The 26,491-nt window shown below is 43.4% G+C and overlaps 1 protein-coding gene across 10 annotated transcripts in view; it reads left to right on the top strand.

The window, feature by feature from the left end:
- ATP2B4 (ATPase plasma membrane Ca2+ transporting 4) overlaps positions 1-26,491 on the top strand; it is a 184,737-nt gene that overhangs the window by 10,900 nt on the left and 147,346 nt on the right. The window contains exon 2 of one of the 10 annotated variants that reach the window (XM_061632238.1): positions 4,969-5,028. The exons of the other annotated variants lie outside the window; for them this stretch is intronic. The gene's annotated coding sequence lies outside the window, so the exon portion shown is untranslated. The remainder of the gene's footprint in view (positions 1-4,968; positions 5,029-26,491) is intronic. 10 annotated transcript variants of the gene reach the window in all.

Genomic DNA, 26,491 nt, shown 5'->3' with positions numbered 1-26,491 from the left:
TGTTGGACTATGACCTGGGAGACCAGGGTTCGAATCCCCACACAGATGTTTTATCTTGTGCAAATTGAGACACTCCAGGGGTCCACTGGAGAATTGGATATCACTTAATTTTTATTATGTGTGCATTTTGCACGTCCATCAAGGAACTCCGATTGGCATGTCTCACCACAGCCTGGTGAGGTAAAAAGGTAAAGGTGTCCCCACACTTGTAGTGCAAGTCGTTTCCGACTCTTAGGGTGACGTCTTGCGATGTTTACTAGGCAGACCGTATATATGGGGTGGGATTGCCAGTTCCTTCCCCGGCCTTTCTTTACCTGGGTACTCATTTTACCGACCACGGATGGATGGATGGATGGATGGATGGATGGCTGAGTGGACCTCGACCCCTTTTACCGGAGATTCGACTTCCTCCTTCTGTTGGAATCGAACTCCGGCCGTGAGCAGAGCTTTCGGCTGCATTACCGCCGCTTACCACTCTGTGCCACGGAGGATCTTAACCTGGTGAGGTAGTTTAGCGCAAATAATATTGACTTGCCTAAAGCCACCTGTGAAGCATCTTGGATAAGGGGAGTTTGAATAGGGGATTCCACTTCAAAGCCCAGAAGTTTAGCCTCTGTATTATACTAATGCTCTGTATGTGTGCAGCTAATAAAAATTCAGTGGCATTTTAGAAAAAAACCTAAGCATTCCAGTTCCATTGGGAGCATAGGAAGCCGTCTTCTTCCAAGTCAGACAACTGATCCATTTAGTTCAGTGATGTTGACAGTGACTGGCAGCAGCTCTCCAGATTTTCAGACTGTGGTCTTTTCCAACCTTACCAGAAAATGCAAGGGATTGAGCCTGCACCCATATGCATGCAAAGCATGTACTTTATCAAAAAGCATGCATTTTAGGGAAGTACATGAAGATACATAATGGAACAGCAAAGGAAAAAATGACGTGTCGAAGAATGCTGGTCTGGGTGTGTGTCTCAGAGTCCTTTGGAATGGATGTGGAACTGTTTGTCATCTGTATTACATAAGTGTTAACAAGCCAGATTTTATTTATAAGAATATTTATAACTGCCAATATCAATAAAAATATAATGGTGGTATAAAATAATTAAAACATCATAAAATTATAAGATCATAAAATACAGAACAAATGACTTACACTGAATCAAATTAATTATCCAAAAATGCTGGGTGAAACAAAACATTTTCAGCAGGTGACAAATCTTTCTTTCTTATTTTTGTCTAGTGTTTGTGAACTTAAGCACTCCCATTGGGCATCTAAAGGACTTTGGCAGATAGTCTAATGAAAGAGCATGGCTGTATCACCATTGACAACAGAAGCTGTAAACCCGCTGTAGAGGTGCTCATTGTCCTGCTTGCTGTGTTGTCTCACAAAGTCTGTTGTGAGGCTCATTAGTTCAAAGATTTATCCTTTTTGTCACTTATTTACTTCACTCGTACTTGGCCCTGTAATAAATTTGGTGCCACTAAATACACCAGATGTTACTTCAATAAATTAGTTTTCTATTCTATTAGCTTTCAGAAATTTGTTGTAGTTCATAGATGAAATTTTCAAATAGAATGTATATATGACCTTACCTCTCTGTTTTAATAACAGCTTACAACTCAGTATATAGTTGTTATGCAAAAGGTCTCAGTAATACTTTTAAATGCAAAGGTCTTGATTTTTTCTATGATTCACACATATTACTTGGCTGGACTACTTTAGTAGGCAGGCATATGTTTTGAGAATTTCTTTTCCTGTTTTAACATTTTAACAGACCCTCTGGGATGTCCTGTGTATCTTTCTCTTCACCCTCTCTCGGCCAATTAAAATCTTATAGGGTAGGTAACAGAAGCTTTCTTTGGGTGTTTGTTTCGCCATGTGATTAACATAGCATGTGACTGTCTCCAGTGGGGGTCTTGCTCTACTCATGTAGACTGTGCAGTTTCAAATCCTGGAAAATCAGGGTTCTAAAACATGCAAGGAGCCTATACAAGTAGAGCAGGATCTCTGCTGCAGATGGTTGCCATCCAGCTTGTGGAGGAAAATGGAGATAGAAGGGACTAGGTAAGCACACTCATCCCCACTTCCTTCTCCAGGTGACATTAATTCAAAGCTTGGAAGTAATTAGCTGGAAAAATTAATTACTTGCTCCTCAAAAAAAGTACTAAATTATGACTGGGTAATTTCTTTACATTTTGACTGTAATAGAATGAGGAGTAATTTTATTACTTTTGAGGTGTAATGTTTCCAGCATTACTTGTGGGCGTTACTGGGAGGGGAGCGGGGGAAGTCTTCTCCTCTGGTTCGTGGATGAAAATCAGGTGCCTCAAACTGGGTTTCTGTGCAGCATAGCTCTTCCCTCATGCTCTGTGGGTGTTCAGAAAGTAATGAGGGAGGAGGTGGAGAGTGAGGCGGGTGGGGTGGAGAAAACAGTTTTAAAAAATGGACGGTGGTGGTGAAGAATGGAGTGGAGGGATAAAGGAGCTGGACGGCAGGAACAAGGAGGAAAAGGAGGCAGCAGTAGGCAGAATGGAGTTGAAGAAATGTGGAGGTGAAAGACGATGTTTTGTGTGTGTGTGTGTGTGTGTGAGAGAGAGAGAGAGAGAGAGAGAGAGAGAGAATACTGTGTTTGTACTTGGCATGTGAAGCAGCCTGTGCTGCCCTCCCTGGCTACTTTGTTTTGCACCCCAGGGGAGAATGTTTTGTTTGGATGGGTATGCCTTAGGCCACATTCACACTATACATTTATTCCACTATTGTTCCACTTTAAGTTATGGCTTCCCCCAATTATACATAATTACCCAAGTGAAAACTACACCTCTTTGATAAGATGGAACAGTAGTATTAAGGGCATGATATATGTAAAGATTCTGCTACTTCTTTCAAAAAAGTCAGACTTTCTGTTATAAGGAGAGAGAAAAAGGCATTGGAAAAATACAGGAGGGTTGCAAATTACATGTCGTATGGACCACCCCCATCCCTGAACACGAGTGAACAACTGTTGGTGATTCCACACTAAATGCCTCGTATGAAAGCAGCCCTAAAATGCTTCTCAGAACAGTGTAATTCTATACCTTTAGGAGGGGTTTGCCTGCCATCGTTAGATGATATGGGGAGAGTGAGGTTTAGGAGGAGAGAGGCTCTGTCCAGCCTGAAGCTTCACAGAGCGAGCAATCATATATAGTATACTAACCCTCAGCTCTGCTTTTTCTCCATCCTGAGTGCATCTGGTGACCATGAGCAAACTCCTTAAATCCTACATGAAGAAAACCTCTTTTGGGGGGTAGGAGAGAACAATCCATGTGGCAGGAGGTGGATGTGAAATGTGACTGGTATCTGTTTGGCTTCTGGGCCTCGCTGGCAATACTGAGGCCATTTTTGGGCACAGGATCAACAATTAAATATAGAGCTCTTTGTTAAGCTCCCAGATGGGAAAATACCATCACCATTTACTACAATGAAATACATCATTTCTTTGCTCTGGAGACATTGGTCTGGCATAAAATCTCTCTCTGTATTTCTCTACCCTGTTTTATAATAGTTTTATAATAGAATAATAGTATTTCACTGATACCAAGTTAGGAATCTGGTACCAAAAACGAAATCCCCATTCTGATTGTAATACACTCCCCCCTCCCTGCTAGTGCTTAAAAAATCCGGACATAAGATATGTAAAATGCAATCACACATTTCTTGAACTGTCTAGTTTGGCCCAGTGTATGTCTATAATATAGGCACACTCTCTTCAGTGCTGATGTACACTTCATAGTTTATGTGAAACTCTAGCCTAGCAGATGATTCTACCCTCCTTTTTCAGGTAGTTGATCTACTGCAGAGATGACTAGCCTGTGGTCTCCAGATGTAGTTGGACTCTCATCAGCACCAATCAGCATGGTCAGTGATCAGGGATGAAGGGAGGAGTTGCAGCCCCGACAGCTTGTGGAGGGCCACAGGTTAACTACCCCTGGTCTACTCCATCCGAAACAGCAGTAGTGTAGTGTAGATATTGAGTAACACAGCACTGCTAAAGTCAAAAGAAATTAAACTTTATTTTGCATTCATTCGAATTGGTGTGTTGATGGGCTGATACTAATATCCATCTGCTGTAGCTATGGTGGTGTTTTGTATTTACCAAGTAGGGCAAATGTGCACTGTGCTACTGCTAATAAACTGCACTTCTGTTCTGAAACAACCAAATATTATCCTCTCCACATTTCTGCTGTGCACATCTTCCAGTGGAAATTATTAATGGTGCAGTAGGGCTAGGTACCTCTATTTTTTCCCCTGTGGGGCTACTGGCAGCTTCAAGGTAGAGTTGTGTGTATGTGCACAGAAAGGATTAAACATCCCCTTCCCCAGTGCCACTGCTCACATCAAATTCAGAACCCTATGTGGCTGACTCAAAGTAAAACCAAAACCACCAGGAGTTCCAGTTTTGGATCTCCCACATAATTTATAGCTTGACTCTTTAGTTTACAAGCCTTGTGTTCCGAGATTTTTCATTTGAGTGCATATCAGCAAAGTTTGCCAGCTGATGACACTGCTTACTAAGATGTTCCAACTTTCATCCATCATTTGTCTCATTGGTTGTGATGGAGCTTTAATGGATGAAATGTCCCTGGAGTGTTACAGTAATATCTTATTGTTGCATTACTTTTGTCTTTCTGGCAATGCCACTGAAATACTGCAGTCTCTGGGGTGGATGTTGGGACTTCTTTAGCAGGGTAGGAGAGAAGAACTAGGAGCATGGAGAAAGAAGCACCAGTTATTTTATTTGGATTATTTAAGACATTTATAAACTCTGTAATCACAAGGATTTCTAAGCGGTGTACATAAAAATATACAGAGAATCAAGACCAAGATGGTGTTTGTAAGACATCTCTTAACCACTGTGGTTCTATAAGCTCAATAGTGACTGAGACTGAAGTTATTGGATCTCTTTGGCCTTATTCACTGCTCTGTTTGCAGTGGAACGTGGCATGCTACTTGAGTGACCCAGCTGAATGGGAGATGTAGACCCTGTCAGTGGTGAGTAGGAAAATGTATTCTCTTATATTCTCATGCATGCACATAATGTATATAATGTGTGCTTGGCTCTGACTTTTGGGGTGAGGAAAACCAAGTGATAGGTCGATCTGACTGGGCAATCATAGGAGATGGGGTGAAAGAGGGAAATGAATGTATTATGTCTGTGGTCTGAGTCTCATCCATAGTGGTCTCTGATGCATTGATGCTATGGATTGTTTCTAGTGTAAAATCTTTTTCCTCCACTGAACATAGGTATTCCTGTGAAATACATCTAAAAAGTGTTATGTACATGTATGTAGATTTTGCATTCCAAACCAAAGATTATTATTTTTTCCCATGGTTGGTGTTCTCTGGAGAAAAAACAAATGTGCCTGGCCTAGCCCTTTCATCCAAGCCATTCCAGGGATTGACATGGATTGTCACAGATGAATATTCAGGTTGCAAGAGCATTGGCTTTCAAAAAAAGAAGACGACCTATACAACTTGATGAAAGCTTTCACGATGGTATTCAATTAAATTTTTGCACTAGCATAAGGATTAGTGCTAGCCCAATGTGATCCCCCCTGGGTGCCCCTCGCTGTCCCCAGATTTTCTCTGGAGGGTTGGGGGGAAAACCCACAACAGATTTAGGGGGCCCCATGGGGAAAGGAGAGAACCTTCAATTGCACAAGGAGAAATTGTTGCGTTGACAGAACGTTCACCGAAGTGCTATGTTGAATACAGTTCCTCAGTATCTGTTTTGTCATCCAAGCAGAGGTGATTGTATGGGAATGGTGATGGGAATGACTAGGTGGCAATCTTGAGCTGAAGTGGTAAACTGTTGTAGACTACAGAGTTGAGCAGAAAATGGATAGAAAGAATTTACAGGCTGGATTGCCTGAGACTTCTGATCTGAAGTGTCCTATCTCTGATGGTGGCTAAGAATCAGTGCTTTATAGGAAGGTAGTGGGCATATGTGGGATAATCTGCACCCTTAATAGTTTCATCCTTCATACTGCCTAAAAATTAAAGACTTGTGCAAATCCTAAAGCAGGAGATTATATCTCCTTCCTCCACAACAAAACTTAAAAAGATTAACCACAGTGAGGCTGGGCTTCTAAGTCATCCCTATAACATTTCTGGCCAGATCTTTTTTGCTACCTCCCTGAACATCTGCAGGTGATGCACTGATCAGGTAGAGATGCTGTGTTCCAGCTGGTCATGGGAGCTGACTTTGCTGCTGTCCCCTGCCAATATTTTCCAAGGCTGAGCTAATGAAATATCTGACTTTGATGGTGTTTTAATTAGTTGCATTTGGCTTTAATGCCAAAGGATAACAAAGTTTCCATAGGTTTATAATCCTTCCCTTTTTAAAAAAAATCTTGTTCTTTTCCCCCTCCTGTTTCTGCAGCAAAAGAGTGCTTGAGGAAAAAGAGAGAGGCAGAAACAGCACAGTCTGGCCTCTCATTGTGTGTAATGTGAAGAAAAGAAGGTTCTGTATGATGACGGATTAAATATTAATATTATTAATGCTGCCTGAGAACGTCATGGCCCTTTGCTGGCACAAACCACAATATCGTGGCAGTGGACAGCAATATTATGATCCCCATTTTACAAATGGAAGTATGAAAGGCAGTATTGGTTGCCCAAGCTAATCTGATAGATCAGTTGGTGAGCCACAGGTGGAACACTGGCTGACCGTGGTGCATAGGAAGGGTGACAAGAATGATGTTGTGTGAATACTTCAAGCCACCAAATCCAAACTGGTTGTTATGATGCATTGGGTAGGCCCCCTGTGTTATAGAAGCGTAACTGGCCTCAACTGGAAGTTGAGTATTTAGTGTTGTCAGTCCCGTGCAAAGGAACACTGTACTAGCAGAGATTCGGTAGGCATCATCCCTATTGACTTTTAGGCATCCCTTGAAAACGTTTTTATACCAATAGGCCTGTGAAGCTGTTTAAGCTTTTTAAAGATGAGCCAGTCATTTTTATGATCATTCTGTATTGTTTTCATAGTGTTTTATGTTTTATTATACTTGTTTATAGTATTGTACACTGCCTTGATATTTTATATGGGTGTGTGTGTGTATGTGTGTGTATATATATATATATTTCAACAAAATAAAGAAATAAAACTATGTTTTGCCTGTTGTCTTCATTCCCCCATTATTAGATTGGGAATTGAACTGATTCTGGGAAAGAAAGGCATTGCCCGCCTGCTGTACTTGGTTGCTTCAAAGTTACACAGTAGAAAGCACTGCTGGTGTTTAACAAACTTTAAATCAGTGTTGGATCCAACAATGCACTCACTGCATTCCCCTCAGATTAGACATTAAGGCAGGCTTGCCTGGTGACATATGGTAAGAATCCCCTCCAGGTCAATTGTAAAAAAGTGTCTGATGCAACTTTAGTCCCAAACTAAATAACGAGAAGAAAGAGAGCCATTTTTATTATGGCCTCCTATACCAGAAATGACTTGCATAGGTGTGTGCTGTGAGGCAGGCTAGTAAAAATGTTTGTGAGCTAATGAGGTTTGCAGACTTAACTGGAAAGCTGAGCATTGAGCATGGATGGCCATGATAGCGCAGGGTTCCCAGTTCCGGGGAAGCCTATATGCATCAAGGTCTATGTGCGTAGGTTTTCGTTTTGCAGAAATTCACGCATTAAGCCAGGGCCAGGGAAATTCACAACACTGGGTGTGAGGTGAGCAGAACAGCTCCGCAGCCCCTTATGCTTGTGAAGCCTCCTTCATGTGAATAATGCACAATGTGATTCAGGCAGCAGGACAGGGGAAAATAGATTACAGGCATACCCCGCTTAACATGGCTTCACTTAACGTCATCTGGCTATAACGTACATGCTCCATATGCCTGTATTTCTCCAGAAACACAGCTAGCAAACCACTTACAGGGTTAAGGTTAGGGAGAGGCGAGGCAGCGCAGCAGCAGAGGCTTTAGCACATGGGGGTGGAAATAGATGCGATTGTGCCACCGCAAATCAGCTGGGAGGCGAGATCGCAATCAGCTGGGAGGCGCGGCAGCGCAGCAGCAGAGGCTTTAGCGCAGGACTTTGAGGCTCTGCATGAAGGAGAGGGAAAAAAAGTTTTAAAAGGTAGTGCTTCACTTTAAGGACATTTTCGGTTTACGTACTCGCTCTGGTCCCATTGAGTACGTTAATGCAAGGTATTACTGTAACTCTTTTCTCTTGTACTGTACCATTTCCTTGACTGACGTTGATTAGTCCCACCCATGGACTTTCTGGAAGGGGAAACAACAGATACAATACAGGAATTTTTGCCTTCATGAGTTATTAGAAGCTTTAGGGGTGATTTTCAACAAGAAATTGGTGCAACTGGAAAAGGTTAATCCTCCCCTTCTCACTCCCAATCCAAATCGGTGGAGCCCATGAGTAGTATTTACACCTTTCTAAAAACGTGGGAGATCCTGTTTGATGGATTTCCTGCATGACATAGCTGTTTTGGTCCTTATATAGGAAGAATGGAGGGTATTGATGGAAGTTGTAAGGTCCTTATATAGTCTGAGTGTGGCTTAAAGAATGAAGGCATACTCTGCCATGGCTTCTATTACTTTATTAATGCAGTCATTGAAGATTGTGGATCAGCAGCCAGGATCTTTTTGAAGTCCTGAAATCACAGTGCTGTTCCTTTCATGCTGAATTATTGTACTACGCTAAGCAAGTCACTTACCTTGGTAACCTCAAAACCTAGACTCTCCCCACCCCACCCCACCCTTTATCTGTGTGTATCGAATATATTCTTCAGAGCAAGGGCTGCTTTTCAGCTGATGTATGCACAGTGCTATAAAACAAGCCATTAATTAGAAATTATGTATTTTGCAGCTGTGTACACTACAGCATTGGCTTTAACAAATTGCTGCACTTCAGAATGGAGGCAAAGCTCTGTTTGTTCTGAGAATTAATCCCTGCTATTGTGAGGAATAATAGGGCAGTGATGAATAAAAGCATCTTCTTTGCCGGCTTGCAGTTGGCCGCACATGCCTCCTGAGAGAAAGGGGCAAGTTGCTTGTCATACTACCTCCTTTGCTGCTTTTATACAGGAGCATTGTGGATGGGCAGGGTGGTAGAATTTGTTGGTAGGGTGCTGAGATGGCCTTTGGTCTTCCATGCAAGTCTGATGCAGAAGGCAGGGCCTACATTGGCATTATTTTGCTGCCTGGCTTCCATGAATGCTTGTGGTTTTTTGTGTTGATGCGACATATGGAGTGGAGAGTTGGGAAGTTCACCTTCAGCAAAGCATTGCAGAGCTGCATGTGTGAATGAAGTGTGACTGTCCACAACTGGTTGGGATAGGGTTGCCAGGTCGGAACCATTCAAAAACCTGAGAAAATGGGGGCGGGCCCTGGTGACGTCACGGGGCGGGCCCTGGTGACATCATTAAACATACATTGTATCAACCACAGTTGCTTGGAGCATACCATTCCAAAAAAAATTCTCTGATTGGAGATTAAAATAGAAATCTTATCTAAAATAGGGTGTTCCTAAGTCCATCTGAAGTGACAAGTTCATTCTTTCTCACAAGCTTAGGGTGATGCAAAATGGAAATGGACTGCCTTCAAGTTGATCCCAGATAGGGTCTTCATGGTAAGCAGTATTCAGACAGAGGTGGTTTACTATTGCCTTCCTCTGAGTCTGAGAGGCAGTGACTGGCCCAAGGTCACCCAGGGAGCTTCATGGCTGTGTGGGGATTCGAACCCTGGTCTCCCAGGTTTTAGTCCAGTACTCTAACCACTACACCATACTGGCTCTCAACCCATAATACAAATTTCTAATATTTAATTCCTCAATGGCCATGTTACTATATAAGCTTTTTTTCAGGATCCCTTAATTATAGGGTGATTGTGATAATGAAAAATCCACCCTCAGTCAGGGAAAAGTCTTGAATGAGCATAGTTTGGGGGGCTCTTCTAGATGAAGCTGTTGTTGTGCACTCGCTCTACCTTATTCACTGAATTTTTCAGAGGGTCCTATTCTTAAATTGCTCCTGTTCTTAAAACAAGCTGTCATTATTTAAATGGAGACTGGCTGTCATGTCACAAATTAAAAACACATTTTTTAAAAAAAAAATGGGGTGGGGGTGGGGAGAAAAACACAGCTCTAGGGGAGGGCAGTGCACCCATTTGCCCCACGCTAACTACAGGGCAGGACCAAGTGGGCAGAAAGTAGATTGGGATAAATCTCTTGGGTGCTTTGCTGAAGTTTCTGGCTCTGTAGTTGGATGCAAGGAGGCAATCTCTGCCACACTGTAAATTGCCAGGTGACATTCACCGGCTCCAATGAGTTCAAGGACCAGTGGCAAAAGATCAGCTAAGAATCAGGTTTCCATAATAAACTCAGTTTTGCAAAAGCTGTTGTGTATCCTTAGCAGTTCTCTACAGTTCAGTAACTTGACATGGCCTTTATTAGGGAAGGACAGACAAATGAGAGGTGATAAAGAAAAGAGGGTGAGAGAAAGAGAGAAAAGAAGGGTGTCCAGCTTGCTTTTGGCTTTATGTTCACCTACTGCCAGCTCTGTCAGAAGTGACAGTAGGAAGAAAGAAGTGTGCATGTGTGTGCCCACACCACGGCAAGCGAAATCTCTCTCTCAAGCCACCTCTGTTTTAAAAAGGACTGTTTATGTTCAAGCACAGTGGGTTTTATTTCTATAACGAGAGGCGCCAAGGTTTTGAGCATGTTGGAAAGCTTATACCCTCTGACCAGGATGCCCTTTGGCCTAGTTCTTAATGTATGGCTGAGGGTGGCTATAATCACTTAGCAGCAAAAGAAATGCACTCTGCACACCCTCAGAGGTACTTTGCTTCACTACTGCCATAGCTGAGCACTGTCATGGAAAAGTGGTTTAGGGGTTGAGCACTGACTCAGATTAAGCCCCGGTCACAGAGACTGTCCCTCTGTAGCATGTTAGGGAGGGCTAATGTCTCTGGACAAGAACACACCCACCCCGCGCACTAACCAGTTAACCGCTCTATATGAGATTCAGTGAGGTTGGAACACCCCAGGATCAAATCCCTGCTGGGCCATGAAGCTCTCAGCCTAGCCTACCTCACAGGGTTGGTATGAAGATGTGTGGAGGTCTTTTCTTTTTAAAGAATATGTTTATTCAAGATTTTCTTCTGTCTGTCCTGAAGTTCTGCTAGTTAATTTCATTGAATGTCTGAAGTTCTAGCACTGTGAGAGAGGGAGATGAACTTCCCCACATCATGCATAATCTTTATTATGCCCCCCTCCCTTGCACACACACACTTAGTTGACTTTTTTGTACACTAAAAAGATCCAGACACTTTGCCCTTTATGAAGGATGGCTAGATCAGTCTATTTCTCGCCTAAGCCAGTTTCACATACCTTCATTCCTAAATATTTTCTGTCCTGTTTCCATATAAATTTGTGATTTTTTTAATGCACAGAATGCAATTCATTTTTGTATTTTTTTAAATAGGCATGTTGTGGGCATTTTGCCTTATTTATTACCTTATTGTGGGCATTGTTCATTTAATGACATTTGTGTACTGCTTAATCATAAGAAACTTCTAAATGCTTTACATCAAATACTAATTGGTGTATGCATGCATTTTTAGCCTAAAATATGCCATTTTTTCCCGACACACTTTCAGTAAAATACAGATTTTATATGCTTTTTGGTACATTCTTGGGATGGGCCCCCCCAGCCAGAGGGAGGAGGGGTGAAGCCGCCGGCCGTCCTTTCCGGAGCAGGAGCTCCGGGGCTAAGAAGGAGCCAGCCCGGCCTGCCCTCCATGGCTCCTGCTGAGGCTGCCAGGCTGCGTGGGCCCCGTCTCAGCAGTGGTTGCTAGGAGACGGGGCCCACGCGGCCTGGCAGCCTCAGCAGGAGTGGAGGCCGGCCAGGGCCGGCTCCTTCTTAGCCCTGGAGCCGGTTCCCCTGCTCCGGAAAGGACGGCCGGCGGCTTCACCCCTCCTGCTGTGGGTGCCGCTGGGCGGCAGCGGCCGCGATGGGCCCCCCCAGCCAGAGACTGCTGAGCCCCATCGCAGCCGCTGCCGCCCAGCAGCACCCACAGCAGGAGGGGTGAAGCGGCCGGCCGTCCTTTCCCCCAGCCGGAGACTCCGGCAGAAAACCGGAGACCTGGCAACCCTAGGTTGGGACATTGGCTAGGGCCTTCTTTGTAGCTGTACCTGAATGGTGGAACTCGGGTGGCCGGTTTGGCCTCCTCTGCTTTAACCTTCCTCTTCCTAGTCAAGACATTTTTTAAAATTCTGGCAGACATTTGGCCTGCTAGGTTGCTGAGTTTTTAATAGTGTGTCCCTTTGTTTTATGTGTTTAGGATATGCTGCTGCCAGCAGTATATGGTGTGGTGGCATTCACCTAACCTCCCAACAGCTGGGTCACTGCTGCTTACTGAGGAGGAGTGGGGGCAAGGCAACGGGGAGGTTGGCACGGTGGAAATGCACCGGAAGAGCCAATCCCGCATTTGTACCATGTTGGTCTCCTCACATCTTCACCCTCTCTTTCCCATTAAGCAGCAAGATCTCGTCAGTTGAATGCCACCACCCCGCCATGCTGTCCTCTACTAGCTGCTCCTGATTTCTTGCTTTTGCTGTTTGGTTACTGTCTTCTGAATGGCTCATGTAGTTGTTACCTGCTCTGCATATTGTGAATACAAATATAAATCTGCTTAAGTAAATAAAATAAACCACATGGGCAGGGTATATCTTCCCCACCTGCTGGATGACCTCTATCCTGCTGGAGTGACCAGTAAGGGAAAATCGCATGTGATTGGCCATACCTGTGTGATTGATTCATTCTCCCCCCCCCCCACACACATCAGTGGTGTGGAAACACACCACTCACTGTTGCTGGGTGCATGTGAAGGGGACCTAAATTCTGGAAGCCCCAGAGGTAACATCCTTGTGACTGGAATGCTTTTTGCTAGTCTTGATGTTTAGGAAACAAATGTTTCCTCTGTGTGTTCTTTTTTTGGGGGATTTTTCTTCTTTTTTAAGCTTGAAAGAGCAAAGGTGCATGTGCCCTTCCAGGCAGAAGACAGACATCCCATGCCAGCCCCATCAGTCTTAGTTCTTTCTGTGTGGCTATGTGTCTCTCTCTCCCCCTCACCCCCCCAATTGCTGTCTGCCAGTGAGGCTTGGTTGTGGAAACAGTGATGTTCACAGTATGTTTATTAGGAGACAGAGTGATAGCAGCTGTTAGTAATGGTAAGGAGCTTTTAAAAATTCTTAATCTATGAAGTGCTTTTATATCTCCCCCCCTTTAGGCTTGTCATCTTTTTAAAGACAGACCGGGACAGATTTTTCTGGTTGTGTAAAATGATGCACCTCTAGCCCCAACCAATGTCAAGCTTATGTGATCTACCCCTTTGGTGATGAGATGTGCACAGTGTGCATTCTTCTTGAAATGTTCTTTGTAACTCAACACAGGCTTGCTTTTACTGTTGGTGGTATTTGTATTTATTATATAGACGAGAGGGCCTATTATGCCTTGGTGCTGTACAAAGCCGTAAGAGGGAGGAGGAAAATCTTGTATGTCAGAGCAGATCTAAATAGATAACAGGTGATAGGGAAGGTGGTTTCTGGGTCCTGTTTTACATATGCTACATTTGTGAGAGAGAATGAGGCTAAATGACCTTTCCATAGTCAGATGGAGTCACCGATAGGGCAGGTACCGAATCTTAAGTATTTCTGTTATCGTGATGGCTTACCAATAGAAGACATTTCTTTCCTACTTGCCTTCGTGGGTAGAAGAGCAATGGGCTTCCAAGAAGATGGGTACAGATTCCAAAAAGCTTATTCCAGAACAGCCTAGGGACCTGTTCACATTAATAGCTACCCTGAGATCAAAATTGCAGGTCCATGGGGTGGGGTGTGGAGATCCAAAAAATCTTCCACATAACTATTAAAGATACAGGTCCTCTTTTTCACCTGGCCAGTCTTAAGTGGTAGGGAAATCTGTATGGGGTAGCCAGCAATGTTGTTGTTGTTGTAGTTACTCATAGTAGTAATACTATTATTAGGATCCATTACAGATTCACAAAATAGAAGGCTGGACTTAAAAGCTTGTTCAAGCTTTCGTGACTTTTAAATTGGTCGTAAGGAATCCCCACACAGCCATGAAGCTCACTGGGTGACCTTGGGCCAGTCACTGCCTCTCAGCCTCAGAGGAAGGCAATGATAAACCCCCTCTGAATACGACTTACCATGAAAACACTATTCATAGGGTTGCCCATAAGTCAGAATCAACTTGAAGGCAGTCCATTAAAAAAAAAAAAGGAAAGTATTAAACCACAGATGGTTTTGGATTTAGGACTTCAGCCGCTGCTTGGTTTGCCATGTTGAAAAGGTGATTTGGAGGGTGAAGCAAGTTGAAAGAGTTCAACAGGCCCTAGTTTGAACTTGCTTCCTCTCATGGCTCCCCCCTCTGAACTCTGGGCATTTAGCTTTATGAAGGTGCTGAAAATGCCTGTTAGAAATCCACAACCCCTTCACAGAATTAAAGTTCCCAGGATTCTGTGTTTGGGAAGCCGTAACAGTTGAACAGGTTTGACGTGGGTTTAAATTTATAGTGTAAACACACTCCCCTCCCAGAAATGATAATGGAATATCTGGACTCCTTCAGCTCTCCAGTTCAAATCTTTGCATTGTCGTTACTCACTTAGAATCCGTTATCTTTTGGCAGGAGGATAACTGTAGTGAAATGAGTCTGGCGGTTGTTGCCCATTTGTCAGGGTACTTCTGGCTTGTTGCAAAGAGCCAGCTGATTTTGAAGACAGAATTAACCTCTCACCTCTGAGAAAGGGTCATCATATACACTCCTGGTAGGGTGGCCCAGTTTATTCCTTGCTTTGAAAAGGGGATTTCAGCCGGTGTATCTGTCCTCTTTTTCACCTGGCCACCCAAACTAGTAAGGAGCTGTAAATGGGTTGCTTAACCAACAGCTGCTGGTGTCCTTACTGTTTTGTAAGAGTTTTGGTCTGTAATCCTGGCAGAAGTCCTAATTTGGCCCATGAAGCCTTTTCCCCCTCAGTCACACCCACCTGCCGCACACCTGAAGTCGTATGAAGTCAACAGAATTTACTGTCAGGCAGTGGAGGCTGGTGGAACCTAGGGGCACCTATGGAGGCAACACAGGCAAAGCCTGTGGGGTTGCTACTTGTGAGGTCCCTATCCTCTTGTCTTGCAAAAAAGCCCAGTAAACACTAAAGTGGCACAGTTGTATGAATACATAGCACCAAAAAGTGTCTTACCCTGATACACCATTCACCAATATAAAATTATAGCAGTTACCCCAATGTAATACAATGAGCTTCATGGGAATTTGAACCCTGGTCTCTCGGGTCCTAGTCCAGCGTTCTAACCTTTACACTATACTAGCATGTGACATGGTTTGGATTGCACTAAATGGAACACTATAGGCAGGCAAGAGTATCAAGGGCTGCAACTGGTTTAACCATCTGATTCCCAATGCAAAACAGTGAAGGTTTAATCCTGTGTACATTTATATTAATGATAATGATTATCATTGTTATTGTTACATGCACAGGCCCTGTGGCAGTCGTAGGCCTGGTCCTAGGGGAACTATTTCTGGGGTTGCCACAGCACAGCATCTCCCTACTGCTGTGTTGGATCATACCAAAGGTAAATCTAGTCCAGCACTTTGCTTCCCATAATGGAAACTAGATGAAGCCCACGGGCAGGGTTTGATGTCAATAATGTTTTGCTGTTGTTTGCCTCCTTCAGCATATTCAGAGGTAGACTGTCTCTAAACTGGAGAACGGTATCTGCCAATTTATAGCTATATGGAACCTCCAGCTTCAGAGGCAATGTAGCTCTGAATATGCTGAAGTTTGGTGATGGGGGGCTGCTTGAAGGGGAGATTTTGTGTGTTTGTGGGTGGGTTGAGATCAAAAGCATTTTCTGTTAAACAACTTTCTGTTGTCAAACAGAAAGCTTTGGACCTCAACACCCACCCAGACTAGGAAACTGAGGATACCTGCAGGAAGAATGCATGGTCCTAATTGGCTGGGGGAGAGCATTCAGAGGCCCACCCACCTCTGTTTATTTTCTGGGTCTTTTGATACAGGATGACTCCATTAGCTACTAAGACAAAAGGAGGGAGATGGGGAAAATTAATGTTTTTCTACTGCCCTCCCTAGCTAAGCCTTCTGTAACTGGTTTTCTTTCTTTTAAGCCTCTCCATCAGTGGAAATGTATTAATATTACTGTGGGTATCAGAGAAAGACTGGCCTATGGCTTTGGAGGTTTTTGAGGGTTCACAATCTTGGGAGAGTGCTATCCCATTTTGCCCAACAAAGTAGCCTCCCCTACTGTCAGGTAAATGTGTATAGGACTCCTGCTTAAAAAGATTTCTGCAGCTGTCTGGATTAGCAATAGGGCTGCCAGGTTCAGGGCCTGAGACTGATCCTGTATCTGAATTTGAGGAGCACATTGCTAAGAACATAAAAACCAACAACAAAAAATTCTATAAATACATTCAAAGCAGGAGACCATCTAGGGAGACAATTGGACCCTTGGACGATAAGGGAGTCAAAGGTGTACTAAAGAACGATAAGGAGATTGCAGAGAAGCTAAATGAATTCTTTGCATCTGTCTTCACAGTGGAAGATATAGGGCAGATCCCTGAACCTGAACTAACATTTGCAGGAAGGGATTCTGAGGAACTGAGACAAATAGTGGTAACGAGAGAGGAAGTTCTAAGCTTAATGGACAATATAAAAACTGACAAATCACCGGGCCCGGATGGCATCCACCCGAGAGTTCTCAAAGAACTCAAAGGTGAAATTGCTGATCTGCTAACTAAAATATGTAACTTGTCCCTCGGGTCCTCCTCCGTGCCTGAGGACTGGAAAGTGGCAAATGTAACGCCAATCTTCAAAAAGGGATCCAGAGGGGATCCCGGAAATTACAGGCCAGTTAGCTTAACTTCTGTCCCTGGAAAACTGGTAGAAAGTATTATTAAAGCTAGATTAACTAAGCACATAGAAGAACAAGCCTTGCTGAAGCAGAGCCAGCATGGCTTCTGCAAGGGAAAGTCCTGTCTCAGTAACCTATTAGAATTTTTTTGAGAGTGTCAACAAGCATATAGATAGAGGTGATCCAGTGGACATAGTGTACTTAGACTTTCAAAAAGGGTTTGACAAGGTACCTCACCAAAGGCTTCTGAGGAAGCTTAGCAGTCATGGAATAAGAGGAGAGGTCCTCTTGTGGATAAGAAATTGGTTAAGAAAGCAGAGAGTAGGAATAAACGGACAGTTCTCCCAATGGAGGGCTGTAGAAAGTGGAGTCCCTCAAGGATCGGTATTGGGACCTGTACTTTTCAACTTGTTCATTAATGACCTAGAATTAGGAGTGAGCAGTGAAGTGGCCAAGTTTGCTGATGACACCAAATTGTTCAGGGTTGTTAAAACAAAAAGGGATTGCGAAGAGCTCCAAAAAGACCTCTCCAAACTGAGTGAATGGGCAGAAAAATGGCAAATGCAATTCAATATAAACAAGTGTAAAATTTTGCATATTGGAGCAAAAAATCTTAATTTCACCTATACGCTCATGGGGTCTGAACTGGCGGTGACCGACCAGGAGAGAGACCTCGGGGTTGTAGTGGACAGCACGATGAAAATGTCGACCCAGTGTGCGGCAGCTGTGAAAAAGGCAAATTCCATGCTAGGGATAATTAGGAAAGGTATTGAAAATAAAATAGCCGATATCATAATGCCATTGTACAAATCTATGGTGCGGCCGCATTTGGAATACTGTGTACAGTTCTGGTCGCTTCATCTCAAAAAGGATATTATAGAGTTGGAAAAGGTTCAGAAGAGGGCAACCAAAATGATCAAGGGGATGGAGCGACTCCCTTACGAGGAAAGGTTGCAGCATTTGGGGCTTTTTAGTTTAGAGAAAAGGTGGGTCAGAGGAGACATGATAGAAGTGTATAAAATTATGCATGGCATTGAGAAAGTGGATAGAGAAAAGTTCTTCTCCCTCTCTCATAATACTAGAACTCGTGGACATTCAAAGAAGCTGAATGTTGGAAGATTCAGGACAGACAAAAGGAAGTACTTCTTTACTCAGCGCATAGTTAAACTATGGAATTTGCTCCCACAAGATGCAGTAATGGCCACCAGCTTGGATGGCTTTAAAAGAAGATTAGACCAATTCATGGAGGACAGGGCTATCAATGGCTACTAGCCATGATGGCTGTGCTCTGCCACCCTAGTCAGAGGCAGCATGCTTCTGAAAACCAGTTTCCGGAAGCCTCAGGTGGGGAGAGTGTTCTTGCACTCGGGTCCTGCTTGTGGGCTTCCCCCAGGCACCTGGTTGGCCACTGTGAGAACAGGATGCTGGACTAGATGGGCCACTGGCCTGATCCAGCAGGCTCTTCTTATGTTCTTATGTTCTTTAGGAGAAGAGAAAGTGAGCCAAGTTCAGGTGTTCTTGTAACACTGTAATGAGAAAACCCACAAGGTGGAATCCTCCCTTCCCACTGCACAACTTTTAAAGATACAGAAGACCTATTGGTTGCCTGGCCCTGCCTCCAAGAGGTCTTCTGTATCTTTAAAAGTTGTGCAGGGGGAAGGGAGAATTTTTTTCACATTGCCATGTTGCAAGAACACCTGCACTTGGCTGACTTTCTCTTCTCCTAAAGATACAGGATCAGTCTCAGGCCCTGAGCCTGGCAACCCTAATTAGCAATGATTTGAACCTGTTAAATGCTTTTGCCCTTGCTGGATTGTTCCTTTCCTTAGTCACTACTAAGGAAAAGTCACTAGGCTGTTAACCTTTGGGTCAATGTACTTTCTTCCTATCTCACTCCCAAATTTGGAATATGGGGCATCTTTCTAACCTCCAGAGAGGGGTGCTTGTTGGCTCCTTTAGTTCCTGAGTCTAAAAATAAGGCTGGAGCTGAGGGAGAGGGTATCTTTTACCACCAAGTGGCCCTGGGGCTGCCTTGCCAGAAATGGAAGCAAGGGAAAGTTGGGAGCTAAGGAAGAACAAATTCTGGATCGGAAAGGAGTTTGATGTATGTACTTATGCATCTGATGCCTGAGCATGACTTTGTCCGGCTCTTTATTTACACCATAAATGCCTCCTCAGGTGACCTTTGTCCTTTCTCTGAGTGCGCTTAAATTCAGCAGTTGGACCTGTAGGACTGGGCTCTTGTTTCAGACATGAGGTGGCTCATTTTGTACAGCAGGGTGTCTTTGGGTGTTTAAATACTGCCAGAAATTTTGCATTCTAGCTAGAGTGCTTCCTATCCTTAATGTAATGGAACCAAACACACTTCTTATGCTGACTCCGCATGCCTTCAGCCTTTAATTGAATTTGCCTAGGGTTGGGTGGGGAATCCAGATATATGGTGAACCACATTTCCCACCAGCCATCTTGTTTCCCTTTTTACTATTGTCTTGTGAACTCTGAATGATCTAACATGGCATAGACAAAAGGCAGTAGCTTCTACAGTGGCCATGGGTAGGACTGGGCCAAGACATCCTGTAAACTGAAGTAACTGCACAGCACAGGCCTGTAAGTACGTTCATAATCCCTTGTAAAGTCAGAGGATGCTGAAATGTTTGTATTGGGTGCAGCTGGGCTGGCCCCTGCTCCTGAGATTAAGAAATACAAAACAGCAATCACTTCCCACTGCCTGGGAAGGTAATCAAATCTTAGGTCACTCAAAGGCCATGTTTACATGTAATGCTGAGCCATAGTTTGGTGCTGCTTGGGCCCAAACAAAGCACCAGACTTGCATGTTCTCTTATTCCTCTCTTGCAGCTTGAAGGAGGACTTCTACCAAGTTTTGCTTTTAAAAACTAGCCATAATGGCTCTGTTCTGCTTCCACTGTCAGAGAAAATATTCCTCTGGGTACCAGTTGCCAGAAACCGCAGGAGGGGAGAGTGCTGTTGCATTTGGGTCCTGCTTATGGACTTCCCATAGTCATCTTGTTGGTGACTGTGAGAACAGAATGCTGAACTAGATGAGCCTTTGGCTTGATCCAGGAGGGCTCTTCTTTATATTTTTAATCTCAGTTTAATGGTGCATATGAACCAGAGATCCTGGTTTAAAACAAGTGGTTAGTTAAACAAGCCAGCTTCGTAAACCATAGTTTAAATTTGACTTTTTAAAGAAACTAACCACTGCTCGTTGTAAACCGGGATCCCTGGTTCATATGTGTGATATCCCTTTTAAAACCAGATGAAGGAAACTGGGTCCACTCCCCTAGTTACATTCTCCCCCTCTCTGGAACTGGCTACCCCACCTCACCTTCCTTTTCTAACCACTTTTAAAGTTACTGACAGCCATGAGGTAACTGCCCTAAAATAGGAGCAGTAAAATGAATGAGTGAAGTGTTTCTCTAAATGTGTGATCAGTACAGATGGGTTCTAGGAATAATGTACCTTGTATTCCCACAGCAAGAGATCCAGGCAGTAATGTAAAATAAAGAGGAAAACCTTTATTTTAAACCATGGACTTATTTAGGACAATCATATATAGCTGGCATGTAAGCATGATGGTTACAGCGTTGCAATTTTTCACCTTCACCTGAACTTTGTTTCTGCATGTTAACCTACTCTCAACCAGCACCCAACAAACTGTCTCTCTCTCTTCTAACCCCCAACTCATCTGATCTGCTTGACTGACAAAAATAGTCTCTTTATACTCTTCCACCTTCTGAACATTCCACTTACAGGATTGGCTAATGACAGAAAAGGGTGGTACCTGGCCTTGTCTGTCACAGCATGTACTATTAAGCCAAGATTTTGCAACAGTGAAATTAAACTCAGCAGAAGCTATCTTATTTATTCATTAAATTTGTCCCACCCATGGGAATAGGGGGAAGCATGCCAGCCCAGTGCTTCACTTGGGCTTGTGGAGGCTTGTTCATGTAGCACTAGACCATGGGGGAAGGGGGCTTAAGCCCATGGGGCTAATTAGGCCCGCCAGGTCCACTTGTGCCATGAGACTGTGTTGGTCATGCCATGTCCACCTGTCCATCACCTGATGTCATAGGACATCGGGTATGGGACAGATAAAGCTGCAGCCACAAGTAATTCAACAGCTGCAAAGAGACGTTCCTTTGCAGTGCAGCTTGAATTTGGTGCTGTTTGAATTTGTCACCTTACCCTGTTGCCTTGTTTTTGGTAGGGACTGGATAGAGTCAGGAGCTCCAAATCACTCCTGAGTGCATCTCCCTGATGAAAGCAGAGCATCTGGGAAAAGCACCAAACAGTGCCAAAGGTAAAGGTGTGGCTGCAAAGGAACATTCCTTTGCAGCTGTGATTTTACCTTTCTCATACTGGATGCATATAATGTCAGGTGATTGAGAGGTAAGCGTCTCTGCAGTGTGACCCATGGAAGGTTTGTCACTTTCAGATCTGACCTGCGGGGATCCCAAATACTTCATGCCTATGTTTTTTTGACGTTGCTATGAGCTCTGATCTCTTCATTCTCAAATTGCATGTGACAGCCCACAAATGGAAATCTTCCCATAGAAAGTGGAGAACATTCCTAATCTCAGATAAGACTTTCAGTCTTTTATTGAAAGGTTTTTAAGATTTTTACAACAAACAACAACAAGCATGTCAAGTGAAAGCCACCCTACATACTTCCCCTTGACATTTCTCTGTGCAGGAAATGGGATATGTGTGATATGAATGAGTATTCCAGCCTCTAATTCCCTATCTCTCCCCCCCCACTTCTGAACTGCTGTCCAGACACAGGTTAACTGTCTTATCTGCTGCTTTGAGACCTGGGTCTCTGACAGTGCTAAAGATGGAAAATGCTGTGTTTGGGCAAGGATATTTAATAATAAGCACATGGAGATTTAGTTACAATAGCTCCAAAGGATGTTGCCACTCATTTGCAAGATGTGTGTACAAAACGAAGCTGTTGAAAAACATCTTTCTTTTTTCTTAAAAATTAATGCCTGTCTCCAGCATTATTTTTGATAAAGTCTGGATGGGCTTTGTTGACATAGTGGAAGCAAAATTTGATAGGAAGATTTAAGTTTAAGAACTGATTGGCTACCATTTTTACTCAGAACGACATCCCACTGTGTTCAATAGGGCTTATTTATTTGTAAATGTGTTTAGGACTACAGCCTTTGGCTATAGTTCTCCGCACACTTACCTGGTAGTAACCTTCATTGAATGCAATGGGACTTACTCTTGAGTAAGCATGTATGGGGTTGCTCTGATAGTTATTCATACTAGAAGTTGTAAAACTGTAAAAATGAATTTCTTGAGGTTGGACAGCCATTTCAAACATGCCCTGGTGGTAACACACAGGTCATAGCACTCTCCTGTGTTCAAGTATTAATCAGCTTTCCAAGGCATTGGATGTGAAAAGAGAATTGGAGTGTAATTCTGTGATGTACAAGATTTTGGGTTTTTTAATCACTTGAACGTTACCTTTTGTGTTAGAAAACTGTTGTATTATATTGTAAAGAGGCATTATTCAATCTGCTACTGCTGCAGATTTAAGTAGAAAGTTATATTTGTTCAGATGCTTAATCCACTGCTCTTTCTTCTCTGATGTTGCTGTACCCTTATGCGCATCTGTGGGCGAGTCATTTCCTCCTTCTTCCTAGTTGCCAGGACTAACACCACATGGGATTATTTTTTGATCCATTCATTTGTACTTGCCCATGTAGTGTGGGAAGCCAGTAAGGACCTAAACAGATTGTTTGATACATGTTTGCAGAGGAGATATTCAATGATGAATGAGCTCAATGAAGAATGTAAGTGAAACATTTTGTTGGAATGTTTTGCCAGTATTCTGTGCCTGTTCATTCCTGCTCATTTTCACTACTGTTAGCTGCTTTCAAAGTAAGGTGACAAAAAAGGTGAAAACGGACCTCCTGTGATCAAGGGAGCAAAGTATATTTTGTCACATATGTGTAATACTTTCCAAACAAAACTTTCTGATTTTGTTATTGCTTTGCCAAATGATTTGTCAAAAAGTGTACATAAATGTATTGCCCCGGGGCATTGGCATTAGCAATGAGCAAACAGATATTCTAATAAGTGATTTCCATGGCCAGCCCACATGTATTAATGGTTAATGTTTCCTTCTACATTCCTAAATGTAAAAAGGAAATAAAATAAGCCCTTGACACACTTGTTGTAGGTTTAGATTATATTTCAGGGGATGGGAGGCTGCAGTGGGCATCTTTAATAGCTGTAGCCCCATTTTATTTTCTATTTCCTTAGGGGATACAAGGCTTGCCAATGAGTCCCATGCCTGACCCTAGAGTCTCACATCTGGTAAATATTTGTGCTACTCTTTCTCCAGTGCGTGGTGCCAGCAACCTGGTGACCTGCCCACATAACTGAACTCTCTCTTTGGGAATGGCAGTTCAGGAGGCTCTCTACAACACAGGACATCTGAGAACTGAGGAGGGTGGGGGACATTTTGGCTCACTTGTTGAAGGTCAGGCTATTAAAGCCACAGGCTCCTGTACTTCCAGGGAACCTGTAATTTCTAGGACATCTGCTAGATGAGATGACAAATGGAACTTTACACAATTCAGTGGGGAAAGATGATTACTTGTGTAGCTGCTTCATGAAAGCATCAAAACAGCTCATAAGCATAAAGTGAAGAGAAGCTAGTGGGAGCCATTCCATTAACTCTAAGGAGTATTTGTCCAGTCTTCCTAAAAGGAGAGAGGTATCCTTCTGCAAGCACAGTCAGTCCCACCCTAGCAAGTGGTTCTGTGGAATGACAATTTCATAATTATTTGGCAGTGCTTAAGATTTGATTGAGGCTTTCTCTTAAAGCTGTGAAGTAATGCTTCATAATTATAACTCAGTCACAGTGGGCAGGTATCAATCCAAAAAGGTATTGCAGAACCAAAAGAGAGACTGCAGCCAATTTTTATTTTTTATTTTTTGCAATTTGAGATCAAAATTAACACATTTTCAACTCCTTTAGCAGCCCTTCCTCCACCTTTGGGGGCTGTTGGTTTAAAATTTGCACTTCCACTAAATCTGTATTCTGCAGCAGCACAATATAATTGCCACATGATCATGTCAGTGTAGTTCCTCACTCCCCACAGCTTTCTCTACAAGTCTACATGCTTCATTTACTGTGGTTTCAGTGGAATTGTTAGAAACTGTAGTCATCCGACCATAGGAAGCTGCCTTATACTGAGTCAGACCCTTGGCTTATCTAGCTCAGTATTGTCTACAATGACTGGCAGAGGGCCTTCAGGATTTCAGACAGGAGTCTCTCCAAGCCCTACCTAGAGATGCCAGGGATTGAACCTGAGTCCTTCTGCATGCAAGGCAGACACTTCTGAACAAGGGGAGCAAGAGAAACCAGCACCCCAAGTTATGCATATTTGTGTTGCAGCAGGTGGTGTCTGAAGGCTGAAGGTGCTTATCCTGAATATCTGCATTTAGTAAGCCCATGCAAATTCAATCCCAACCTGCTATCAAAGCAACCCAGATCCCCTTGTCAACTATGGGTGGGGCTGATATTATACAAATGGTGGTTGAAATATTGTCTGCGGATGTTGCAACAATAGATCTCATGATGTGCATGTTATCTATTTAACCATGGCATCACAAAGAATCTTGTTGTACTCCTTGTTTAATATAGGATATATAGGTGTGCCGTTACCTACAAAAAGGGGTTTTCAGCCTAAGCAAACAGTAGTTGTGATGGTTTGTTTTTCTTATTTTGTCTTAGATTTCCTCCCCCTCCCAACAGAGAGAACTTAATTCAGTATAGATACCTAAATCCAACAATGATTTCAGATTTTCCAAATTGTTGCTTGTGCCCCCCTGAGAAATAAATACAATTATTGGATTCCTTAGGCCTTGATTCATTTTGTATTGCAGGGCATTGATGCTTTCAAAGGTTTAAATGCAGATGTGGGAAGTGGCAAATAGTGCAGTTACTAAAATTATTATTTCCCAACCTCCTCCTCACACCAGAAGCGTTATGACAAGGCAGGGCTGATTTGCAGGGGTGTTTTTTCCTCATCCAAAGACTGCATTTGGACATCATGATATAGCATGATTTATCATAAAGGGAATGGGCCTTGGGCTTGTGCACTGCCCGCCAGCATCACCTTCCACTAGTGTGGTTTAAGGAGCAGTTGGAAGTTTGCAGCAGTTTCTGCTGAGCTGTGCATCCCAACGAATGTGCCTGTGGACAGACCTCTAGAATTCCATTTTTAAAACATTAGGGCTGTCGCTGAGAGGCTGCATTTCTCAAGTCCAAGTTGCCTACCTCCTGGAACCAGCTGAGTTAGCTTCATATGATTTGTTTGAGGTTTCCTTGGACCAGGGCTAGGAAAATGCCTCAAATTCAGGAGGAAGCAAAGCAAAAGGAATCGCAACTTCACAAAAAATAACTTATGGAATTTGCTACTACAAAATAGAGTGATGACCGGTAGCCAGATAGTAAAAGGAGTTTGGTCTATTACCATTATTAGCCATTCTGGCTCCATGGAACATCCATGTTCAGAGGCAATATACCTCTGAGTGCTGAATGCTGAGGAAAGCTTATGTGTTGCAGCCACTGCCTTGTGGCCTTCTGGCAGCTGTCACATACAGTGCACCATTTGAGCACAGTGGCTCACCGGTAAATGGAATGTTTTGTCACTTTGCCACCACAGACATAAAAAGAGGCTTCTGGTGATGTAGGGAGGACTGCCCAATATTTGTGGTCATGATATGTCAGCAGCTGCCATGTGGAGCAGACATAATTTGTAAACTAGCCCTTGTCTTTTCCCACCTTTATTTCTTCCATCTTCTATTCACTTTCCTTCCTCTGCTGTGTTTTTTTTTTTTTAAACCCATAAACCTCCTTCCTTCATCCTGGCTTACCATCTGCATATGATCACACTCCTCATCTCCAGATGCAGGGTTGCTTCTTTGAGTGCCAGCTTGGTTCCTGTGTGGCTACTTTGTGCTAAAAGCTCACTTTTTCCAACACTGAATGGTGCCAAGCAAAAAGGACTGGGAGTGGGCGATGGATGAAATTTGCCATATTGATTTCCTTCTATTCCCCCATTTTTTTTCTTCTGCTGTGTGTCTGCTCTGTCAGAGCAAACAGCTATGTAATTCTGATGTCACTGTAATGCTGCAGTTGAATGTGTAACGCATCAAATCACTGCAGAATGCACTGACTTGCTGCAGTGTGCAGCTTCACAATGTAGAGCATGCTGTGGTCTGCTGCAATGCATATGTTCTTGGCAGAGCTCTGCTCTGTGATGTAGTGAAGGGGGGGGTTGGTAATGACCCATGGAAAGATAGACTGCAAGGGGGGATGCTTTGGCATGTTATTCGAGGAGGACTCCTCTTTGCAAAGACAACACACTGCCAGATTGCTACCACATGCACCCATGATCCTGTTTTATGTTGTAGTTCTGGAGAGGACAGCTTGATTTGTGGGAAACCTGTGACGTATGTTTCTCATTTCTTTTTGAGGTTTATGGCT

Source organism: Rhineura floridana, chromosome 6 (genome assembly GCF_030035675.1).
Source record: "Rhineura floridana isolate rRhiFlo1 chromosome 6, rRhiFlo1.hap2, whole genome shotgun sequence".
In the NCBI taxonomy this organism is placed as follows: domain Eukaryota; kingdom Metazoa; phylum Chordata; class Lepidosauria; order Squamata; family Rhineuridae; genus Rhineura; species Rhineura floridana.
The sequence above is the reverse complement of the archived record's forward strand: the minus strand, read 5'-3'. Positions and strand labels throughout refer to the sequence as shown.